Source organism: Daphnia pulicaria, chromosome 1 (assembly GCF_021234035.1).
Source record: "Daphnia pulicaria isolate SC F1-1A chromosome 1, SC_F0-13Bv2, whole genome shotgun sequence".
Lineage (NCBI taxonomy): Eukaryota > Metazoa > Arthropoda > Branchiopoda > Diplostraca > Daphniidae > Daphnia > Daphnia pulicaria.
Genome location: NC_060913.1, coordinates 7,349,992 through 7,375,353, shown reverse-complemented (window position 1 = coordinate 7,375,353; position 25,362 = coordinate 7,349,992). Strand labels below are relative to the sequence as shown.

The window sequence follows — 25,362 nt, the reverse complement described above, 5'->3', positions numbered from 1 at the left end:
TTAGCCGTTTAGCGTTCAACATTGAAAATTTTATTTTTAAATTTAAGACTTAAACACATTAAAAGTTAATAGAAAGATAAGAGAATTGAATGTAATTACGCATTTACTTTAATATTTAAATAAGTATTTTTTAAAATTCAAGCTTCCAATTTTAAGGAAACAGATTGTCCCCACGGCATGCCATAGGAGAGTGTGGAGAGCCACGACACCAAAGTTTACACGACCACGTTTTTGAAACTTTAACAGTTGTGCTATTTCTCGTGCAGACATGTACGTTTCCAAAAAAATTATCTTTCTGAAATAAACTTCACTCACTAACACACTTACTTACTAAGATTGTCTCTTATCTCGAAACTGTGCTACAACGAGAGCAGACGACACTAATATTCTAATTGGATAAACTTAAAATATCGTTGCTGGTAACTATTAAAAATCGACTCCTCCACCCCCTACATCCAAACCGCTCAAAAAGTTAAGAGGAGGGGATGTCGCCAATGTTTAACTCAACTTCCCATCAGTGAACGTTGATTTTCATCAAGAGAAATAAATTGCAGGTGAGATTAATTAGCTTGACCATGAGGCATGAAAAACAAATATATATTGCACAAATTAACAGCTAGAATAAAGTAGATTATAAGGATTGATCAAGCGATGACAAGTGAGCTAAACTGTAATCGTCTTGCAACTGCGTTTGGTTTAGAGTATCGCATTCTGAAATCAACATACGTACTCGTCAGACTGTATTCGTCAAAATTCATTTGTATTAATACAATTTCAATATGTCCAATAAAATCAATTGGGCGCATATGTTTTTTACTAATTATAATTGAAAAAATATCATTCACTAGGCGTCTCTAGGCCATTTCTACCCTTAATTTTATTCTTTACAGTTCAACTGACATTTCCATTTGAAATAACTAATTATAGATAAGGATAATTAAATTTTATCAAAATGAGCTTGGCTCTGCAGCCGAAGGTGAAGGGATTTCATTAAAATCTATAGCTTTTATTGTTATTTAACATGTTCTATCTGTCTCCCTTATGTCTGATCTTACTCACCGGTATTCAGCTCAGTGTTCTTTTAATATTGAGGTTTCATTCCACTGATCAGAGTTTTTAGAAGTTTAAATCTCTACATTACAGGTAAATTATCCTTTTGATGACTTAAAACAGACTCAAAGAGATAAATTATTGGTGGATGTTAACGGTGTACTTAAGCGGCGAAATCCGTTAGACTAACTGGTTTATGTAACCAGATTATAAATTCAGTCCGATTCGCGATCCTAAATGGTAAGATTGTTGAGTTGTTCCATGACTGATTATAGTTCGTTAAGAAGGATCCGCAATCATAATATAAAATGGGGTATTCCATATTATTATTTTTACACTTCTTTATCTCAATCGCAAATAATTACAACACGTCAAGCGTGTAATACCAATCTGCAACCCAATCAGTCAGAACTGCTAATTATTGTATGTACATCAAGTAGGTCAACTGGATATGGGGCGGAAATTGATAAGATCGATAATTTAATTTGGTTGATTATTCGAATTATTCATGATAAATTTTGTTAATCAGCCATGATCAAGAATTTCGCACGTATATTTATTTTAATTCATTATTTATTACTTTACATTAGTCTGAAAAGAGTGTCGCAATCTAGCATGACACACGAATCAATGTCGACGGAAGAGTATTTATATTTGAAGCTTGGTAAGACGCTTCATTTGTTCGATGAACAATATGAAGAATAAATGATATTCCTGTTACGACATCTAGTCGGTAAAAGAGTTCGTACATGTATAGCGTTCAAATGCACACGATTGTCGCAATAATTCATTAAAATTTACTATCGAACTGATAGTGACGGAAATAAAAGAGCTCACTTACTAGTTCTGCTATTTATTAATTACGTAATTGAAACAAAACTACAGAAGCTCAGTTATATTGTATATTAGTTATGTTGTATTTGATTTTAATTTGGTACATTGATTTGGTTTAAGATAGACAGACTTCCTGCGTTGCATAAATCTTTGTCCTTTTTGCGATCCAATTCGATATTAAAATTGTTACAGGTTAGAAACTTAATTTTACAATAAGAACGATGCAAATTTTCAACAGGTACAGCCTCTTATAATATTTTTGGAAGCTTTTGATTACTTCATTATGAAACGGATCAGCTGAACGTCAGACGTGTTTCACCAATCAAATGGTCGTAAAGCTAAGGTTTAAGAAGTTATTGATTATGATGATTAAATATGGTATGGCCAATCCTGATCACATTCCCCATTAAGAATTTTGGGTTGGGATTGTAGAGATGCTTCAGCAACATCAACAAAGCCTGTTCAATGGAGGGGATTGAAAGCAATGAGCCATGCTCACAATATATCCATAGGAAAAAATAAATATATACACCAAATTTAATAAATTAAACTGTTGATGATCAAAAAGTACATTAATGGCGTCAAAATATTAATACGTATAAGAAATTTAAATTAAGGATTCGCGGTCCAGTTTGCAATATCAGCATTGTCAAAGTTCATTTTAAAAAACCTTATGATTGTTGAAATTTTATTTAATGATTGAAGAAATGTTTCCACTCGTCAGGTGAATTTAAGTGAGGATTTAGCCAGTCAGGACTTATGGATGCGAAAGGGCTTTGGCCTGTGGCTGTATTTAAACGGGAAAAAAGCCAACGGAAAGAGCTTATCTATATACCCAGTGTAATCATAATCATCATAATAAACCGTACGATTTCAATATATGCGTTACATTTTTTTTCTTTTTTGGGGAAGTCTGTAACTGTGTGAGGCCGGCACGCTCTATCCGTTGATGCGGCAAACGGCGGGACCCGCGCGCGTAATTCAAAATCTTGTTTTTCTTCTTCTTCTTTCGAATTGCATAGAGGGGACCGTTTCTATCCTCTTTGTGTTTGTATACATTTCCTTGGAAATATCACCCTTTTATGGTGTTCTTTTTCTATTATCAGAACCGACCGAGGGAAAAAATAAATTATAGACAAAATAAAAAAATAAAGAATGAAAAGGGAAAAAAACTTGCGTAACTGATTTAGATATTTTTCTTATGTTATATTAAAAAACATATTTGGAATATAATAGCTAGCACTTTTTTTTCTTGATTTCTGTTATTCCTTTTTTGCGTGGGGAAACTGTGACTGTGGCTACGTTTTAATGTAGCGAGTGTACATATAGACAGAGGCATTAACAGATGGACAACATCCGATTGCGATATGAAACGAGTGGTGCAGAACGGCGTCGGTCAGAGGAGAATAAAAGGGAAATATTTACTCCTGTGTATAGTGGGCAATGATAATAAGCGTCGCGGCCGTCGCCGTCTATTATCATTTCTTCTACCAAACGGTGGAAAAAAAGAAAATGAAGTGGGCGGGACGTAAATATGAATCACACAATGTATATTTTCCTGGAGCGCGTCAAATTCTCTTTTCCTTTTTCGTTCACTTGACGTGGTAAAGATGATCGAAATTTTTTATCAAGAGTCGGTTCTATTCGTATAAAGCAACGGGAAAAAGCTAACAACAAAAATGGTCAAAACCCGGATCTATGTCGTATCTCAAGCTCTGGTTTTACATACAGGCCTTTACGATGGGAGGTTAGTATAAGGGTTCTATATAGGTAAGGATACTAGGCTGCTATGGAACAAAACGGTTTATTGGAATAGGGTCTTCGTTTCAAGCTCGATTTCAAGTTGGTTTCGATGGCATCGAAACTCTCAGTGGCTTGTTTCGTCTGGGGGGAAGATTCAATGGTGATTCTATCGATGACTTTCCACCCGTTTTAGCTAAAACAAACTGCCTGATGTGCTAACGCCATCAGAACTCTGGTCCACCACCATTTTACGCACGGCTTTGAAAATACTTTTCGATCTGGAACTTTAATCAAATTTCATTTTAGTAAAAACCATTTTCTTTAATTCTCTATTTTGGCCGACTGAACGATAAATTAACCGTGAAAGAAAAATAACGTACACAATCTATTGAACTATGATAGGAAAATGTCCAGCGATTTTAGAAATATATAATAGGTAATCGAGGGGGCGGGGCGCTATTACGAGTCTTAACGACGACGGTGCCGCCATAGTTTGATCGAAATGGCGTCACAGCTATTTATGCCGGACAGTTGGAATGGCCCTTCTCACCACAAGTGCACATTGAAAAGAGGAAAAGAAAAAAAAATGTATTGAAGTGAATCCACTGAGAGAAAGAGAGAGAGGGTATACTGTGGGAATTACATCCGACCACTACGACACGGCGGTGACACACACAATGCGTGTCCGATGCAGAGCCCGGCCAGTTAAATAATACGCGTCCGAAGGCCTCCGTGTTACTACTCAACACAGCCAGCCAGACGACGTCGACGCTCATTCCGGATGAATTATCAATGATATAGCCGTGATCTATTGCTCAGATACACAACTGCGCTTGTCCATTCATTTTCCAAAAGGTGTATTGTGTATAGTATGGCTATGGCACGTTTTTAGTGCCATATGTAGCACCTCAACCCAGCAGCCAGCACCTCAACCCCTTAATCTCAACCTCAACTCAGCACCTAGCTATTTTTCGCGCTATTTTTTCAAGCTATTTTGTCAAGCTATGCTGACATCTAGCGGAGGGAGAACTATTTTGTCAAGCTATGCTGACATCTAGCGGAGGGAGAATTAAGCGACCCCATCGAGTGCATAGAGCGGCGTTTCTCTCTTTCTCATGGACGTCAGTGCCAACGGGAATATCGAATAATAATTACGCTAATGAATCTTTTAATCTAGAACGTCATGTTCAGTTGTTCACTAAAAAAGCAAAAATTGACCGGCGTGAGCGTAGCCTATATGGAAATTAAAATTAATATTCAACGTACAAAACCGATATTTAGCGGGATTTAGCGGGATTAATCGTCATTCCCGTTAACAATATACCGGCTCTAGCGTTAATAATTACTTTGAATCATGATTCTTACATTAGAAATGTCGCTGGACCGGTTCGGGCGCCCTTTCCGTTTTAGGACGCGCGTTTGTTTTCGACGGAGCCGGCCATTCGAACAGCTTTTTTATTTAGATTTGCGTCTAATATTCTAAATCTGATTGATGAACACCAAGAAGCACTTTGCGTTGGCTGACATTGATTTAACGCAACGGCGATACCTGCAAATGTTAGCATACGGCAAATCTTTCAAGGGAAGTAAGAATGCCAGCTAGAGTTGGAAAAAGATAATGTTTAAATCCTTATGAAATTTAATTTTTAAATTATGAACGATGGACTAAAGTTTCTCTAATCTGAATCTGACTACCTTGCTTTGCAAATGAATATATTTGCAAAATTGATATAGTCATTTCGATTATCAGAAAATAGCCATGGTAATCCTTAATGTATTAAAAATAATCAATAATATTTAACAATAGCCTATCTTCAAGATGGAGTGGTTTTTAATACTACACAATTAGTGGTAAAACTGTTAAACCGTCGAAAAAATAAGTATTGAGACATCAATTATCGATGCATTACGTCATAAAAACTTAAGTTCACGGATGGGTATTACATTTATCCGTTCCGTTAATCTCTTTAATCAAGGAACTAGGCTGTAAATTTCAGTTTCTCGTGAATCTTTATGCTACGGCAAACGGGTTTCGTCCGTGCCAGCAAATATGTCGTGAAGGTCGGACATCGAAAGACTCGATCCTCACCGTTCATCGTGAATTCATGGCAAGATACGTTGTTCACGGAAAATATCCAAATACTGACGTATTAAGCGTATTAGCAAAATGGCGGCCATCGTTTCTCCGCCGGAAGAATCCCATCAAATTGACCGTGCATGATGCGCCCGGCAGGCAAGAGTTGATTGACAACAAGGCAGTAACATCTTCTTGTATGGCGCTATAACACATCACATAGCTTTGCTTTTTTTTTTTTTTTTGCGTCATTTTGATTTGTTTCTTTCGTCGTCGTCCTATATTTCTTGTTTTTTTATTCAGCCAAGAATAAGCAAAACAGCGGATGCAAGGAATTTCTTTTGTTGTCTTCTTACATAATATCCGCATTCAGTTTTTTTCTTTCACCAAATTATGTTTAAAATTTATTTTTTATCGGCTCTATCGTTATTTGCGCGTTAAGTTAAAGTAGCTCTCCCTCAACTTGTACATACGCTGTATCATTTGGGTCCGTTCTTCTTCTACACTTGTGCGGATATCGGTCGTCGTTTGACTCGAAACTTTTCGGTTGTGAATGTCGATCGATCGGATGGCGTCAGATTTTCCGATCTAGGAAATTCGACTCGAATTGGCCGATATGGCAGCCATCGAGCATTGATAGCTATAGCTCGAGCTAAGATACGAGACGATCGTCTCGTATAATATATTGTGATTCGTTTTCTAGTACATAACAGATTGGATTTTCGTTGTTCTTTCGACTCGTTCCCAGTCTCATTTTTCCCGCTCCAGTGAGCGCCGCTCTCCTTTTTCTAATATTCTTTCAGAGTCGACACTTTAAACTCCTATAGAGTTTATTGTCCATCATATATCGCGTCGGTCCATTCCAAATGTGTGCCGAACGCTATAGAACTGGGCCGTCGAAGCACAACTCGGAGACGGCCAATACTTTTTCCGTGTATATAGGTCGTCTCTCCGACTCGAGTTAATCAATATTGGCGCTGTGTCTTTTATAAACTCTTTCCGATATCAAAACCGTTTTCTTTGATGCTGGATGCTGACGGCATATCGATTTGGTATGTTATTTTGTTTTGCTGGGACTGCATGCAGATGGGGGATATAGGTTACACGTTTAACAAACCGAAACAAGCTGAATTAGGGGATGTACCCGACATACCCGAAAGCACCGATTATTGCGGTCGATGAATGAATTTGACATAGCGCCGGAATCGCGGTATTCTGGTGGAAATATTTGTCAACCCTTTTTCTTCTTTTTTTTTTTGCTTCTTATTGCGCCATAGCATCATCAGCAGCCCAAGTTGTATATATAAGTTGTTTTGGTTGTTTTTCTTTCTTTTTTCTGATATTAAATATTATATTATATCTCTTTTGGATCAATCGACATTTTTATACTCTTTCCGCGGACCCAAAGAGAGACGAGAGACGAGAGCGAAAAGGCTGTCGAGATGGAGATGACCTTAATTGGACCGCACCGTTGTCCCTATACAGAAAATCTCTTTTTCTATATTATAAAACAGGAAAATAGATCCGACAGTGTTGTGTTGCCGTTGTTTTTCTTTTTTTTTCTTCAATGAAAATATCAAGATTGAATTATTCATCGCGCCAGCATCACACACAAACACGGAGGAGCGCGGAGGAGATATTTTTGTTAACATGCGCGCTGGCAAAGGGTCGATTGATTTATCCAAGACAATATCATCAAAGGGTCGTTTATAATCCCCCACGTAGTATATTCCTATCCAACCATATAGGGGCACATTTTCAACCGAAAAAAAAAGAAGAAGAAGAAGAAAAATTCGAGGGAAAAAAGGGGCCGGCCGCAAACAACCTTCGACTAATGAAAATGGGAGCTTATATAATTCATAAATTTATACAGTGTATATATGCAAATACGTAGCCTATTTAGAATATTATGTATCCCTTTATCTATATAGAGGAGAGTAGATGTCTTAAAAAACATATTGATCGTTCTCTCCGACATGATGGCCATGTCTATACGTGTGTCTTTTGTGATCTAGGCGCCTTTTGTATGTACAAGACTCTCTCTCTCTCCTTCTCTTGTGCGTCGTTTCTCTAATCTACTTGTATAAAAGAAGGTCTAGATTTATAGAGTTGATTTCGTTTGTGATGCTGATGTCGATGGCATATGAGCCATATGGAGGAATAGAATGAGAAAATTATCCTTGTATATCGGCGTCGTATATCAGAAACATTTATTACGAGACGAATAGATATCCTCCTCGGCGGTTATTTTTCGTTATTTTTTATAATACAAAGGGAATTTCCCTAAATTATTTTATTTATTTATTTCTTCTTTCTGTTTGTGAGTGGGGGTATAGTCGGTAAAATTACACGCTTTTTGAATTTTTATTTTTTGAAAAGACCGCGCTTTTCTCTTTTAAATGTTGGATTAGCATATGTAGACGGGCTGGTACACAGAACTTAACACGGGTCGGAGGAGCTTTTTAGTAGTGGCAGTGGCGTAATAATAATGAAAGGGTTTGTGTCGCCGCAGAAGCAGCCAAACGGGCCGCGGTTCGGTGCCGGCATCGTCCGTGATTTCACTGACATATTACTGTAGATTTCAAACACTTTTGAATGTTTCACTGGATGGATTGCACTTTTCCGATATATTTATTTATGAACTATACGTTTAGCTAATAATATTGACGTTGACACGTAACTAATTAATTGTTGCACGCATCTGTCTTCATTTAATTGAAGATAGAAACCTATATCTAGCATCAATTGAACATGTGGTAATGATTAATTATAAATCTACTGTGATTTGATTACATTGTTAAGTTAAACCCATAGTGTTGGGAAAAGGGACCAATCATAGCATGTGGATGTGATTAACCATTCTCCACTCTGTTATTCTATTGCTAATTTCTCAACACTGGTGTTTGATGAATGTAAATTTTACTGGCTTACAATCCAGAATATAAGTAATATCTTTTCGTTACTCTGGATCACGTGTTGTCATTATAATAACCCGGCCAAATAAGCTTGATATCTACATATTTTACAAAAAATCAGCTTAAAGTATCGCATTGTAATAACAATAATAGTGTTCGTTAAAAAAAATTAAAACAAACGGGAGCGTTATCCGATATTTGTCGAAATTCATTTGAATGATGTAACTGTTTAGACCAAAGTTGTAGTTAATCACGTTGACTAATCAGTTCCTATTCCTTTTTTTCTCGGCCGCTTTCGATTATAAAACGTTCTTAAGTATAAAAGTTTTATTGAGGGAATTTTGCATAACTGTAACTGTGCAACTCACAGCAAGATTTGAAGATAGCGAAGAAGTTGATCACCATAAGGACTTGTGAAGATCTTGGTGAAGATGCAGTCAGAAAAAGTCAAAAAGTCTCGCTAACAAATATTTTGACGTGTTTCTACCATAACATTTGCGATTTCATTCGATTGAATTAATGAACTGCATTGTTCGATGCCTTGCGTAACAAATCGTGTCAGTTTTTCGGTTCTATGTAGTAATCACAACGAAATCAATGAAAGTTTTTTCTACGCAGATTTATTAGTCTACTGTTTACATGACGCGATTCTTATAATGCTTGACTTTCTCACAACGATCAAGAAAGAGTGAAAAGATTGATTGCTAATCAAAAGCGTCACTTACTTCACACGTTCGAAGTATTTTCAAGAACGCGCTGAGATTAGGTAAATGGTGAAACACTGAAACTCTCAGTTGTTCTAAATTAATTGTTCTAACATAATTCTTAATACCAATATCTCCGAAATGCACTGTGAATTAAATTTAGAGATTAACCTGAACATATTTAAAATGAGATCGGCGTGTCAAAGTGACGCAAGCGACATCTGACCAGTTATAGCTATTACTCCTTTGTTCTGAAATATTGCGTAAATTTCTGCATGAATAGATTCACTATCACTACCAAGTAAAGTTCATGGATTGAAAATGAAATTTTTCATTATAGTATAGCGGCATTTATCAACAGTTGACTAGTCGTTCGTCAAAGACAAGTGAAACATTGTCATGATATTAATCCGCACCAACAACAGCGGACACATGCAGCTGCAATGTTTTTTTTTCGAAGCGCTGACTCGTCAGTCTGCCTTTTTGCACACTCAAGTCTCCCCGTGTATGTAATATTATACCATATAGGGCATTTTCAAACGAGAGGACACTGTACGAAGAACAATTAGAGACAGTCTATGATATGCAAATCGGTGACATAATAATGAGAAAGAAAAGGATATGTATTAACGAGTGCGCAATGGTTTTGTTCTTATTTCATTCGCATTTCGGGCGTGTGTTGTACAGTTCAGTCCATAGGGGTCGAAGGATCAACAAGAGCAGAGAGGGATTATGAATTATTCGTCGATTGAGTTCATATTTGTCTATAGCGAGTGAAGTACGCTGATGTGCTTCTGTGGAGAGAGAAGAGCATATATAGATGATAATGATGCGCACCCGTAGTATTTTTTTTTTCAAGTGCGCTATTTAGCCAACTGGCTATATATATGCGCAATAAAGTAAAAAAAAAGGCCTTGCTGCGTACGATATACACACACAGTTTGGCTCGCGCTTCTATATCGTTATAGTTACCCGTATTATATTTATTGAAAAGGGCCGTCTACTATAGCAACCGCGAGAGAGACTCTTTTACACACATATGTGCATATATTTGTCTGATCTATATATATAGCTGCCTCGGGAATTTTTTTTTTTTTTTTTTCCAGATGATAAAGAGGACAGTGTTCTGTATTTGACGAATAAAATACAAAAAAAATACTTTAATACGCCCACTAAAGAAGGCAAAAATACAAATAAAATACAGCTTTATTTGTATTTTTTTGGTATTTTATTCGTCAAATACAGAACACTGAAAGAGGATCAATCATAATAAAGCGTAATAAAAAGGATCGAAAGAAATCGTCTCCAACCTTCGGCGATGGTAGACGAAAGCGTCTGTGCATCCTGTGATTTCAATCAGCTTGAGCCCTGAGGCCCAGTGTCAACGTAACATATGTCATGGATGATGTGGTAAGATCGTTGTTTTGCGGAAACTGAGTGTTAATTTTATTGAGAATACTGCTATTTTATTAAATGGTCATTTATTGTTATAGGCGTGGTGGGCGTTTTCATTTCATGCCAGCTTACTCGGGGTGAGTTTCCACGAATCCAGCAGCAGTTGAAACAAGACAAATTTCCACCCGTCATCCCTGGTATGCCCATGCACGAGCTTTCCATCAGCTTCCCCGCGAAGAACAGTCGGCCAAAGAGAAGCAGCGTTTGTCCGAATACTTTATATTCAAAAGCCGAAAACCTCCCTGAAACCTCTCCTATATTTGAGCTGATTACCGAGAATCGATCAATGTCACGTAAATTAGAAGAATATGGTGGTCAAAAGTCAACATCCATCAGTACAGCTATCTAAACGTTTGGCAGAATTTTTGGGTGATCAGGTGGTAAAAGATGCTGGGTTAACTTGTCGCAAAGAAACCAGAAGGTATGCTAAGTTGTTACTGGGCAACAAATGATGAGGACTTTTTACATTTCCATTGTTTGCAAGGGCCCTTGTTACGGACAGAGCTATTCCGTTGGCAATTTTTCAATCTGAGCCCAGTGTTAAACGCCATTATTTGAAAAAATGGTTGAAAGACAATTTCATGACGGATTTTGACATTCGCACTATTTTAGGTTGGAATTATCACATCGAACGTCTTGGAGGTTGTATCCAAAAAATCATTACTATCCCTGCCGCCTTGCAAATTGCAAGGCGTTGCTATCCCTGTATCCAGGGTCCATCCATCCGGATTGGCTTCACAAGTGAATGATAGAAAAAAATGACGTTCTAAAGCAGCGACGAATCGATGAAATTTTTAAGGTTCGAGCGATTTAATTTCAGTCACAAAAGAAAATTTTAAATCAATCGTTGAATTAATGTGAATAAGTCAAAAATGCTTCGCGGCAATTAATTATTGGAATGACATCCAACCACTACGACACGGCGGTGACACACACAATACGTGCCGATGCAGAGCCCGGATCATCGCACGAGCGGACGCCGGAAGCACTCGTCGAGACACTGGCGGCGACGTCGTCCTTACTGCTGCTGCTGCCTCTGCCGGCCGGAAGATGAAGCAGCTGGGCGCTTCCTCCGGTCACTTCTGGCCCGGTACCGGCCAGTCTTGTTGTAGTCTCCTGCTGCACGTGCAGTCGGACACACGGGTGACAAAACACGACGCGGTCCATTAGCAGATTTTTAAAAAAAAAGAGAGAGAGAGAGAGAGAGAGACGGGCACATTTGCCAAAAAAAGAGACGGGCCAACAACAAATCAAAAAAGAAAAGAAAAATGGTCCAACCTGATTGTTGTTTTGGTTGGGTTACTGTTGGTGGCATAAAAACTTGGAGCTGCTGGGCAATTTGATGCTGGGCAAACACTCTTGTAATCGCAGCTGGATTGCGGCCAAAGAGGCGGCCTCTTCTTGGCTGCACGGCAGAGCTCCCGTCGTCACCAATCGCTGCAAAGCTCTGCACAAACTAAAAACCAAAATTAAGAAAAGAAATGAGATGAATTGGAATAGAATCAGGACATTAATCGTCACGTCACGTTAGAGACAGCGTTGCCGGGCAGAAACATCACACACACATAAAAATACCGGCCCCTCATCATTTCTGATGATGATTTTCCCCTGTGTTTTTCGCCCAGTCAATCACAAATATTTGGTTGTTGGTTATTTTGTACCCCGCTGGGCTGGATCCAAGACGTGGCCGGCCCAAAGGACCAGCGTCTGCGTTGTCCTCGCCAAAGCGAAGAGGAGCGACGGACTCCGCGCGACGAGTCGCCGGATAAGAAACGTGGCGACTCCGCCCGTCTCCATCACGGCTGTGATGAGACGACGGAATCTGATGTCGGATGTCGACAGCAGCAGCCGATGGCCGGCGCGGCTGAGAGTCTCTGCGATAAGAGGCCGGGCAAGATAATAAAGACGGACGTCGATTCGAGACGTATAGAGGACCACAACGGTCGGCGTAGAAATGATGGACAATTCTTGTGAGACGGCCGTCAAAGAGCATCGCTGCTGGTGCTGTTTCAGTTTGGCTTCCGTCAAGTCCAGCAGTTGATGGACGGCCTGGCCGGCTATTTCAATCCACGGTTTGGCTTAGGCCGGCGTGCTATTTTTTCAGATGATGGCGTTGCGTCGCTGCAGGGCCGGCGACTGGGCCGTCGTCGTTAATGAAGATGGACGGAGGCGAATGATGACCTTCGCCCACCTTGGCCAGATCCTGCAAGAGTCGCAAAGGATCCGGCAAAATGGAGCCGGAATGGTTCCCAGACAAATGCGAAATGCCCAGACGTCGTGATCTCCCAGTCCCCCTGCTGGATGCTGCTGGACGCGCACTTTACCTCCCATGCCGGAGATCCTCCGTCCGCTACTATTGTTGTGGGCTTGTTGTGTATCCAGCCGAGGCAATAATCAAATGTGACTACGACGTAACAGCAGAGAAAATAATACATGTTTCATTTGCTGTCCTTCATTTGCTGGGCCAATATATGTCCGTCCCTTTCTCTCTCTCTCTCTCTTTCTCTCCCGTTCAACGTGATCCAATTTCAGATCCCTTTTCAGATATTTAGACAACTTTCTCATTTCTTTCTTTTCACTAACACGAAACTACCATGTGAACTGGATCCACCTTGCATTGGATCGACGTAGAGAATTAATCTAACCAACTTTATTTGCATACGCTCACTCAGCGAAATCACTTTGTTAATGGTTTTTTTTCAGCGGAGTTCAATGAGCACGCGTATTTAAGACTGAATTAATTTTCATTCATAATATCTTCCCGATGAAGGTGACCCATCATGTGTAATCTGATGACGAACAAGCAAATATTCACATGATGGTTACAATTAATCGGTAAAATAACCTGAAATTTTTATGAATATTAACCATACTTGAAGTAGTAGCGATTGAAACATAACGATAGTGAAATCGTAAGGCTTACACATTAAGCGGTAGGTAAAAGTTGATTGAACTAAATGCCGCACTTTAGTTTTCAAGTCCTATCAATAGATTACAACACAGTTCATAATCAATATTTTAAAAATTTATATATTTAAGTTGATAACAAATGGATTCCTAGGTTGTTTTGTACTTAATAACATTTCAGATTTGAGTTGTATACAGTAATTTCCCTTGAATTAAAAAGAAAGTGCGGTAAAATTGAAATGGTATAAAAGTTTTATACATTCGATCGCGTGTCAAAATTTTTAGAAAAAAAAAACTCCCGCGGTCAGTTTGGAGTTTGCCACCCCCCCCCCCCTCCCATCCAGATGACTGGCAAGCTGTTTAAAAAAACCTTATTCCAGTGTTATATATATTCTGGAACTGGGTGGTGGTGTGTAACAATGAAAAGGTAGTTGGCAACTTTTTGCAACAAGACATTTCTAGCCTTTATCGTTCACACACGCCCCCGGGTAGGAAATGTTGATGGGCAACACGTGGCGAGAATGTGAAAATGTTATGGCACTTTACAGCCAACTCGTCGGCGTGATCGTTCAATAAAGAACGCGTGAAAATCCTTATGCGGAGGGGGGGGGGGATTAACTGCTAGGGTGATAGAATTCAAAAGGGGCGGAAACCTAGAAAAGAAAAGGAGAAAATGTTAACGAGTTATTAGATTCTGCCAAAAGGGATTAAATAAAGAAGGAAACATGACGCCAAGCGTGAACGCTTCGATGAAAAAGGCGTCAGCATTATTGATTGTGCTGGAACGCATCCAGAGGGGGGCATTCCGACAGTTTTTTCCCGAAGACAAATGAACACGGACGGATACACGGATAACTGTCTGAGAATCATCGTTCATTTTTCTTCGGAGGACTTCGGTTCTTCACGTTGAAATTTTTGAGTTAATTTCAGTTTTATTTGTTCCCGTCAGCATATTACAGGTGAGCTATTCAAATATTCAATTTTGCTAGTCGAAACAAGTGTCACGATTTTTTGAAAAACAAAATTGGTGCCATGAGGAAATGTTGCATGCGAGAGGAAGAGGGGACTCAGAAGGAAAAGATATAATGCAAACAAATGCAAATGAAAATTGTTGGGTATATACTATAGTATTTACATGTCCGTCTCTCTGGGAGCGCTTGATTGCCATCAGCACCCACCCTCCGCTAATTTGTGGAGGTACGAGATACGTCTAAATGATCTAAACGATTTCGGGTGAACAAAATGAAAAAAAGTTTAAAGACCAAGGAAATAATGTATACAAGAGTCTCTCTATACTAATATACCAAGCAGCTACTTATTATTTCTAATATACAACGTGCTGAGCTGCACAGACACATTATATATTGTAAACCCGCGCGTAAAAAAAAAAATTTTCAAAAAGAAAAAATAAAGGTTGCTGGCGCGCACAAAAAGGAACAAAAAAAACTAAACTTTTTGATCTCTTCTTTTGATGGTACACATATTATAACAGCAAAGAGAGGCTATATGTATTTCTCCCCAGTTCTTGTTGTCTTATTATAACCAGGCAATTGTTCGACGAACCATGCTTGTACTACAAGAGGAACAGCACACGCATCTATAAGAGACCTTAAGAGACTAGGATATATAGATATATATAGATTGGCCGCTAAACATGTTATTATTGACAAAAAACCAATAGAGACAACAGGGGATCAGACGACATACGACCGCAATTGCTTATGACATTTTAGTATAAAAATATATTGTCTATACAGTTTTTTCATTTGTTGTCAACTTAAATTAATAAATTTTTCTTATCTAGAATTCTAGATAATGAACTGCGTAGTTATCAATAATATGGACTAGAAAACCAGAGTCTGGGGTATAATTATATTAACTTGTATGTACCGCTATATGTGTAAGCTTAACGATTTCACTATCGTCAGGTCTCAATCGCTATTGCTTAAAGTATTGTTGATTTCTTTTATATTATTTAAGGCCAACCTTCCGATTCATGGAAACAATCATATGGATGGATGAATTTTCAATCGCAGTGAGTGATTCTCTTGATTGTCCACCTTCGTCGGAAAGTTATTCGTTAATGAAAATTAATACAACAATAAATACGTGAGCTCATTGAACTCAGTTGGTAAAACACCATTATTGAGATTACTTCGCTGAGTAAGCGTATGCAACTTAAGATGATTAGATCAATCTTCTACATCGATCCAATGCATGGTGAATCTAGTTCACATGGTAGATTCGCATTATTGATCAGAAACCGTGTCAAACGAGGGCAAGATTGCATACGAAAGTGACCTCGCTTTTATTGCGCAGTCGCAGGACAAAAAGGCCTTGTTCGACTGTTGTCGAACAAAGGATCTTGACTATAGAGGTTGTCAAGCGTAATAACAATCTAGGTTCTGCTATCGGCCGCTGTGGTGCGCATCGGCGTAAACTGCGCACGACTTTTTGGCATGTCTACTACTTTTTCATTGGTATAACATCTATTTCTATATATAAAGTTCGTTATTTGAAAAATATAAATATTTGCTTGGGAAATAAATACTCGGCAAAATTATGCGCGTTCTTCGTCTGTCCAATTTAATCAGTAAATAGTAATCGTGTCAGCAGCTAGTCAGTACAATATCCCAAGTTTCCGGATCTTTAGCTAGTCTAGAAAGACTAATTGTCCGACTAGATATAGTTAGTATCTCATTTGATGACATGAGCACGGTGTTCCGTACCATCGGGGATATAATTTAACCTTCGCTACTAACAAGAAAGAAAAAAAATTGCTAATGCATAACACCTTAGGTCCACAATACCTAAGGTAATCCTTCGAATTTTTTTTCTTATCAAAATAAACGTTGCTGCACCGTACGTGACTTACTTTAATGTGTTAATTTCATCATTATTCGCTTAGTTGTTTAGAAGTTAAGCATTATAGTGGACACACAAATGTATTGTCACGATCGTTTCAGCCCTCTATTGATCGTGGGGTTAATGGTTTAATCACTTAACCCTAGGTGGCCTAATGTAGTTTGTCACCTTGTTTGACCTTGCTTCTTGGCCTTCATCCTTTTTAACATTGCTCCCCCTCTCGGTGACGGTCAGTCTAGTTCGGAGTGTTAACCTAGCACCCTGTTTTCGCCCCTTGTTTATGTATTCTCTTTTGGTGTAGTTAGTGGACGCTGTTGGTGTAATAAAGTTAGATAGGCACCAACAGTGACAGTTTATCATTCTGTACCGACTCTTGTGTTAAAGGGAGTCGGCAGTGATTGATTTCGCTTATAGTGACCTCACTTCAAGTGTTAATTGGGCCATATACTGATTTGAGCGTAACATTTGGTGGAGATGCAGGGTATGGCCTTACACTTGTAGTGAGCGTCGAACAAACGTTTTCGTTGTTTACTTCTTCTGATGTGCGTCGTCGTCTACTTGGCCCATCGACTTTCTTCTATTTTTTTTGGTTAAGTTGTTTTTAATAAGTTTTTGAATTGTTTTGTACTACAGTTTTGTTCTGTCTGATTTCAGGTTCAAGGCTTATTGATGAATTGATTTTAATTGGAATTCATGTCCATTTTTGTTGAATGAAGTCGATCATTGAAAACCAATGATTGGTGAGTTGTGTTTCCTAACGAATAGATTTTAAATTTAGGTGAGGGGCTTCGCTTCCGTCGGTTTGTGCTGTTATTACTCAGCTTAAAAGTATTGGCCCCATTTCCCCTTTACTTGTAGTGGGCAGCATTGAGTTGGGTTGGGTGGTTTTCATTGAGAGCGAATAACTTTCACTTTGGTTGATTGCTTTTTCATCAACCTTTTGTCGTAAAAGAGTTAAATTGTTTTCCTGTCCCTTTCCGTAGCTCATGTAAACATTAAAATGGCTGCTGCTTGTAGTTCAGCACTAGAGGCCGTGGTACCCCCTCCTACGCCTGTTGTACAGACTCAATGGCACCTTGTACATTCTAACATGGTTACTCCCGTTCAGTTAATGCCGTTGCATCATCGGGCAACTTGGGTCAATGATTGGGTCCCCCCTGATTCTCATCAACCTATTAATCGTTTTTTGGTTAGTACCCCTGGGACTTCCTCACAGCCTTTAATTTCTCAGAAGGCGCAAGGGAAAGAATTTGTCACTCGAGCTCAACTGGAGGGTTTCGAGAAACAATTAACATCTAAGTTGGAGAGAAAATTGAATCGGGAATTGGTCCAGTATAAGAAAGAATTGCAAATGGATTTCAAGGAAATGCAACAGAAGGGTTTTGGAGAATTGTTGGTGAGTGTGGGAAAGACTGTCAGGGACGAATTGAAGAGAAATGGAATTGGTAATCGACGAAGACGATCGTTGGTTGGTGCCAATTTTTCAGAGAATCGATTTAATAGTGAGAATTTTGGGAAAAGAAGGCGGACAGAGGATGGACGTCCTATTTGTTTCAAATGTCGACATCCGGGTCATTTAGCCAGAAACTGTGGGAACCAAGGGCGCTTACATCAGCAATCGGCTGATGCTACTAATGAGTCACTTCCAAAAAACTAAGTTTGGGGCAGAAGGGATGGAAAGATTGTTCCATGTTTACCCTTGCCGTACCTCTCGCTTTCCCCATTACTTGGTCAAAAAATTTAATTGTCAAACGTGTTAATTCCTTGATTTATGAAGTCGAGTCATTATAGAGATGGAGTAGGAGAGATGGATTGTAGTTTGATGGAGAACTGTTTCTGGTGATGCCGAGAGTTCTGTATTATGCACGTGAGGAGAGCCAGCTCCAAAAGGCGTGATTGGGTATCCCTGCTGGCACAGGGAATGCTCGACAGACGGGACGACGTGAACAGAGTGGAGTCACTGCTAGGCGTTTGACTCGGGCTCGGGTTCGGTCCCAGAGACGACGTGAACAGAGTAGAGCGTTGCTTGGCTTTCGACTCAGGCTCGGGTTCGGTCTCAGGAAGCTCACCTCAGGCAGTTCTCTTAAAAAACATCAATAGTTTCGCTTTTTCCTGATCCTACTCATCTTAATTCCTTTTGTGACTTCGGCAACGGTGGAATGGACAGAGCGGCCAATGTTCTCGAAGTAAATTTTGAGTTTGGTGTTGAAGAACAAGTAGTGGGAAAAAGTTCTCACTGTAGTTGCTCTGGTGACCAGCTGGCAGCGTCTTTCGTGAAGGAGTCGATTCTGGTGCCGAGAGTGTTTTTCATGGCCTACATTGATACGCTTTAAATTCTTATCCATAGCAATGTGTTTTCTGTTTGAGTCGATGATGATGGAAGTTTTTTCGATGTTGATGTTCCACACAGTAATTTGAATTTTGTTTCCAGATATAGTCGCCTGGTCGTCTAACGACGTGTTGGTTAATGTTGCGTGATAATCATGTTGTCTTTTTCTTGTAATAGTGATCGACGAGAGCTTCTCATTTCTTTTGATGTGTCCTTGTTTGTGTTTAATGTCTTCATGCTTTGATTTATTTTAGAGATCGGGTCGATCTTTCCTTAAGGGGAGGATAATGTCACGATCGTTTCAGCCCTCTATTGATCGTGGGGTTAATGGTTTAATCACTTAACCCTAGGTGGCCTAATGTAGTTTGTCACCTTGTTTGACCTTGCTTCTTGGCCTTCATCCTTTTTAACATTGCTCCCCCTCTCGGTGACGGTCAGTCTAGTTCGGAGTGTTAACCTAGCACCCTGTTTTCGCCCCTTGTTTATGTATTCTCTTTTGGTGTAGTTAGTGGACGCTGTTGGTGTAATAAAGTTAGATAGGCACCAACAGTGACAGTTTATCATTCTGTACCGACTCTTGTGTTAAAGGGAGTCGGCAGTGATTGATTTCGCTTATAGTGACCTCACTTCAAGTGTTAATTGGGCCATATACTGATTTGAGCGTAACAGTATCATTTCTTCATGGTACTTAGACTACCTATATAATTTTAACTTATTTCGATTTTCATTCATGTTTTACTGCACGGTTGGTTAACCCTATTCTGTCTTGAGATGATTCCATTTCTATATGAATGAATGTGCATATGGAAATGGGATACACTTTAATAGCATGAATATGCTGTTAGACGCCGTCACAGATCTATCTATCGACGTAACAGCAATGGAAAAAAATCTGATTTTATTAGTTTGTGTATTCTAAAAACCTCTAACAACAGGGAAGTACTAAAAATCGTGAAACATTAAACAATTGCCGTTCAAGTTAGGGAACATGTACACCACAGAGAAACTTATAATACAATGGATCAAGCTCGTGATAAATGTAACCAATACTACATTTTTTATGGTAATGGTAACTAATTGATTGTGTTTAGAACCTCTATTTTGTCAAAATTTTCGTGGACAAGTACGGTAGAAGCTGATTGCCTCAGACTGGCCAAAGGCGATACGTAATTAAGTTAAGCTCGTTATAAAAAAAATGATTATTCGCTTGGGATATAAACACTCGTTATAATTAAAAACGTTCTATGTTGTCTAATAAAGTTCGTTAATTTTAATCGTGTTAGCTGCAATTCTTTGAAATATTTCCAGTTTCCGCATCTTTAATTAAACAGAATAGAGATTATTTTCCTTCTCAATTCTATTGGGGAATTCATTTAACTCTCTTCGAGCGCTAACTAACAATATGTAAATAGGAGTAATAATTTTTCTTGACTTATGATACCTAAGAAGACATTAGTGTACTCCAATACTTATTCTAAATTTCTGATTAGCCATTACTTTATTTAGAAGGGATTTCAGTTTTGTTCTTCAAAAAATAGTTATCAACTTCTATAGGTATTCAAAGTTTGATAACCTACAACAGAAATGCAAATATTGAAAGCTTATTTGTATTGAAAAATTGCGTTATAATTGGGAAAACTTTTGCATTCCTCAACAGCGTATAGTGCGATGCGGTGCGATGAATACAGCTCGTAATTTAAAAAAATCATTCCTTATTTTTTTAAATTAATATTAGTTCAGCTCTTTTAATTTTTCAAATTAACGCTACCATCCTGCAGTGGGATGTACACACCGACAATACACAAGCGTACGCAAAGAACACGGAAGAGCATTTTCGCTAGAAAGCGAGGATTTACTAAAAAATGGCCATATTTTCCGAAGTTGAAAGCCAAGTTGCAAACGCAAACGTTTCGCAATTAATATTTTAAAATTTCTTTGTGAACATTATTGAGCCAAACACGACGTGGTGAACTATCCAACATTAACGCGTGAGAAGGTAAAAATTCATAAACGCCATCCGACTTAATTATCACGCATTGACATTTTAGTTATTTAACCCAATATTGTATATATGTCTTTTATAATTCTTTCCCAATTTGTTAGATTCCGCCCTCATTAACAACTTTGACGGAGCTCGGAAAAACATTAGATTGCCCGTTGTACCGGAAATGCCATCTTATGTTCAAGTCGCAAGTAGTTGCATTGAATGAAATCAAATATCACTTAATAGGAATATGAACTGAAAAGTACGCCGGTGACATGAATGCTTGTTAAATCAATAATGCATCTTCAAATTAATAGACAAACTAGATAACTCTAAGATAAGCTTACTCATATAAATGCGGCAATAAAAGCTCTTTATTCAATTAACACAGTCCTTCATTAGAAAATGACAAAACAAAGTCTGTCTTTATTGATAGAAGGTAAGGGTAGCGACACAGCGAAGAATAATCAGGGAAAAATTATACGGCCTACTAGTATGGGCAACTACTCAAATGAAAAAAAAATATGCTGTATTACAGTTATTGCATGCTGCCATGTTCCCTATTGGAAATTTTAGGTTTTTTCGTAACGAACATTACAAAATTGTTCGTCGCTCGAAACAATATTTATTTTTCTCATCGACAAATCTTACTGCATTGCGCTGACCACGTAAATCAGATTGGCACGGGGTCCCTTTTATTTTCACCAGACCAGGGTACTTCGATGAAGTAACTGGAAAATGAATGATATAAGAAGACTTTGCCAGTATAGGTAAGATGTAAACTTGAAGAAATCTACTTTTAAAAGTACCCAATGTTGCGTAACCTACAACATAAATGCAAACGCGAAATACTAATTTGCATCTAAATTGTGTAAATAATTCGTAGAACTTCTGCATTCCTTTGCAGCATCATATGGTACGAATGAAAGCTCGTAATAAAAAAAAAGCATTTCTTATTATAAAAAAAAATTATTAATCATCTCGTTTTTTACTTTTTTCAAATGCTTTTTGGGATTTTTCTTGTTTTGTTTTGGTGGAGAATTATTCCGTTTCGCGCGTCCGAAACGGAGAGAATCCAGCTGGAACGAAAATTATTTTTTTCTTAATGCCATAAGACGTTGATATTCTTTTAATCGAAATTTTCCCTTTTTTTTTTCCTTTTCCCCCCTAAAGAAAAACTCTCCTAACCGCATAACTATCTTTCTCTTTTCTTCCGGTCGGATGGCTGCTGGATTGCTGGCCCGGAGATGTTTCTCTACAACTCAATCATCAACAGTTTGATTGATCGAGAAAATAAAATAAGAAGAAGAAAAAGAAGAGGAAGAAAAATAGGAAAAACAAATTCGCAAGTGGAGAGAGTCGAAGGGGCGGAGTCTACAGTGGTCAAGCTCCTCCCACCGCTCTGCGCCAGAGCATACAGTACATTCGTGTTAGTTACACTATAGCAGAGCAGCTAGAGAGAAAAAGGAGAGAAAAATAGAGAACCACCACAGTACCACACACACACAGACACACAATTCCGGCTGGTGGGTGGAGTGAAAAAAAAAAGGAGGAATCCTCTGCTGTCTGTACTATACACCCACGGAGAGTGAGAAGTCTAGTGCCAGTAATCAAGTCCACTCTCACCAGTGAACGTCCATCTCCGCACAGCGGCTCTTCTTGCCTAGACGATTTCATTCACTATTTTTCGTTTGGTTTATTTCGCGTGCTCCTGCGTGTGCCTCAACTCGTTTGTCAACCGCCGGAGAGAACAGAAAAAAGTGTCAAACTTTTGGATTTTTTAAAATTTTCCCTCCTCCAATCAATAAATTTGACTGTGAAATTTGGTGATTTGTTTTCAAAACTTTGTGAATTGATTTGAACTCGGTGTATTTTTGTCAACCGGGGAAAAATCAAACGTCGATCGGAATTGATTCATTGTTGTGCAAAGACACAAATGGAGTCGAACCCCACAGAGATTAAATGGAATATAGGCTCTGGGTTATTATTTGATTTCTCACGATCGAAATTGGATTGGCCGACGGATGTTTCGACCTTTCGGCCGTCGACATTGACCCCCTCCCTCATCCAGGCCGATACCAAAAAACGAGCCTATACCCTCCCGGTAGATCATAGTCTATTAATTCATTCAAATGTGTCAGGAATAAAATTTAAAAAAAATGTAGCGATTTTCAAATTTACCCGCGATGCATTACGCAATGCAAAATTGGATACAGACGTGTGCACCGATCGAACTTTTCGACTTCCGCGTTAATCTTATCGCCAAAAATTCGAATTGGGTTCGATTATTTATTTGTTTGACCTAGAAAAAAGGAAAACCAAAAATTTGTTCTTTTTTTTTTAAATTTCTGAATGTCACGATCAAGGACGAAATCAGTCCCGATTTGTTTCGGCTGTTTTTTTTTTTTTTGGTTTTGTTTTGTTGTTGTTGTCGGGAGTCGAATGTTTACCAGATTGAACACTCCCCCTTTTTTTCCTTCAATGCTCTGATACTCCTCCCCACACACCAACTGTGGGAGGGAATCGGTCACGTTCATAGTGCGTCCGTCCGTCCGTCCGTCCGTCCGTGTTTGTATCTTTCTCCTACTGAACGAGCCGGCGGGCGCGCAAACAAAATACAAGACGGTTGAGGGTGGGGGGAGGTCCGCACACGCTTCACAGCCATCCCAAAAGGAGGTGGTAAGAAAAAAAGAAAAAAAAATATATATACTGTGGCGGATGGACGGGACCGGGTGGGGTTGGTCGTCATGACAACCCGATAATAAAAAATAAAAAAAATAAGAAAATAAGAAAAACTGCTCCACGTGCGGCACACTTGTAAATACATATAGATTTATTTTCTTCCTTTTTTTTGGTCTGTCTGTCTGCTGCCCCTGGTTGTTGTACAACCATCGACAACAACACGCAGTGCTGCAACACATAATAATAACAAGCCACCGAGTTTCTTTCAATCTTTTTCCCACCATCAAAAGAAAAAGGAAGAAAACATTCATTCGCCAAACTATCAACTCTTTTTCTTTCTTTTTTTGTAATGCGTGGAAGCAATCGCGCAATTGGCCTATAGACGGACGCCCCCGGACCAAGTATAATACAATCAAAAAAAGAACCCCGGGAGATGTGTGTGAAGAGAGAGAGACCCACAGCACAGTTGAGAAAACTGCGTGGGCGGGGTGAGTTTTGTTTTATTCTCTCCCGTCTTTGAAGAGGGTCACGAACAAACCCAAAACCCCGAAAAAAAAAATAAATAAAAAGAAACAATCAAAAGAGAAAAAGAATCTTCCACGTGTCGCTACAAATTTTCCCTTTTTTTTCTTCTTCTTCTTCTTCTTCTACTGTTTGAGGCTGCGTGGTGACACCCCCCTAACTCGGGCGATAAGCCGATATAATACTACATGTAGCCGCTTTGGGCTTCTTGGGTTGCCCTTAGCAACGTTGGACCTTTGCAGAGAATCTTGAACGCCAAAAAATAAAATAAAAAGGAGCGGACAAACGTGCGACCAGCTGTTTACACATTTCGCCCGTAGTGCAGTCAAAGAGAGAAAAGGAATCTAAACAAAAGAATGGCAAGCGACACGTAAAAATAAATAACTGATATCCTAGCGCGCGCGGGTTCCGCGAAATCAAATTGTTTTGTTTTTTCTTTCTTCCGGTACCGGAATTTTTGTCTTATTCCATCTCGACCCTCAAAAAATTCGTGAGCGTCAAATGCCAGCTGGGACTTGAATGAAAATTAATTGGATTTGTGCTTGATTATGAGGACTTGATTGGAACGCCAGCAGACATGCAGAGAGAAAAGACGCAACAAGACAAAATTAAAAATAGTCGAGTCCAAACTATTTTGGGTGGATGGGCCGTTCAAAAATTTAAAAAAAAAAGAGCTTTAGACTTTTTCTCTCTTGTTATTCGCGCAAATGGAAACTTTTTTGGCTGCGTCTCTCAGTCTCCTCTTGTGTACACCGGGACGGGGGAGGTTATTCTAGAACGTCCAAACAATTCCTGAGCGGTCCTCTCCTGATTTTATTTAAAAATGCGAATTTTTTTAAATAAATAGCGGGCGCTCGACCGAAAGAGGAACATTCGAAAAACAAAACAACAACAACAACCCCACACCCAAAAAAATGTGTGTGTGTTCCTCTTTCTCTCTCTACAACAGTATTGACATATTTTTAGAACGTCGAATTAGAGTCTTGACAGTTTTCCTTCGAGGAGATGTTGACGGCCGTCTAAAGCGAATTTGTATTTCGCGGGGATTTTTTTTTTTTTTTACTTCGACGGGGCCAACTGCCAAGTTTTTTTCAGAAATTATTTTTTGACTAAAACTAAAACAAACAATGTGTTTAGAAGAGCCTGCGCTATACTACTAGGAAATGTTATTGAAATGACCTCGATTCGCGTCTACACAATGGCCAAAAATATTTCTTCTCCCTTCAAATAAAACTATGACAATTTTTTGGCAAGAAAAAAACAAATGTTTTTCAGACAATTCCACCCAAAAAAAAACC

At 38.8% G+C, this 25,362-nt stretch overlaps 1 long non-coding RNA gene across 1 annotated transcript; it reads left to right on the top strand.

The window, feature by feature from the left end:
• Window positions 1–25,236, top strand: LOC124320900. Its single transcript, XR_006914072.1, has 5 exons — window positions 1–91; window positions 157–192; window positions 18,355–18,361; window positions 20,001–20,004; window positions 25,225–25,236. It is a non-coding gene; the product is annotated as an uncharacterized LOC124320900 (long non-coding RNA).
• The last annotated feature ends 126 nt before the right edge of the window (window positions 25,237–25,362 follow it).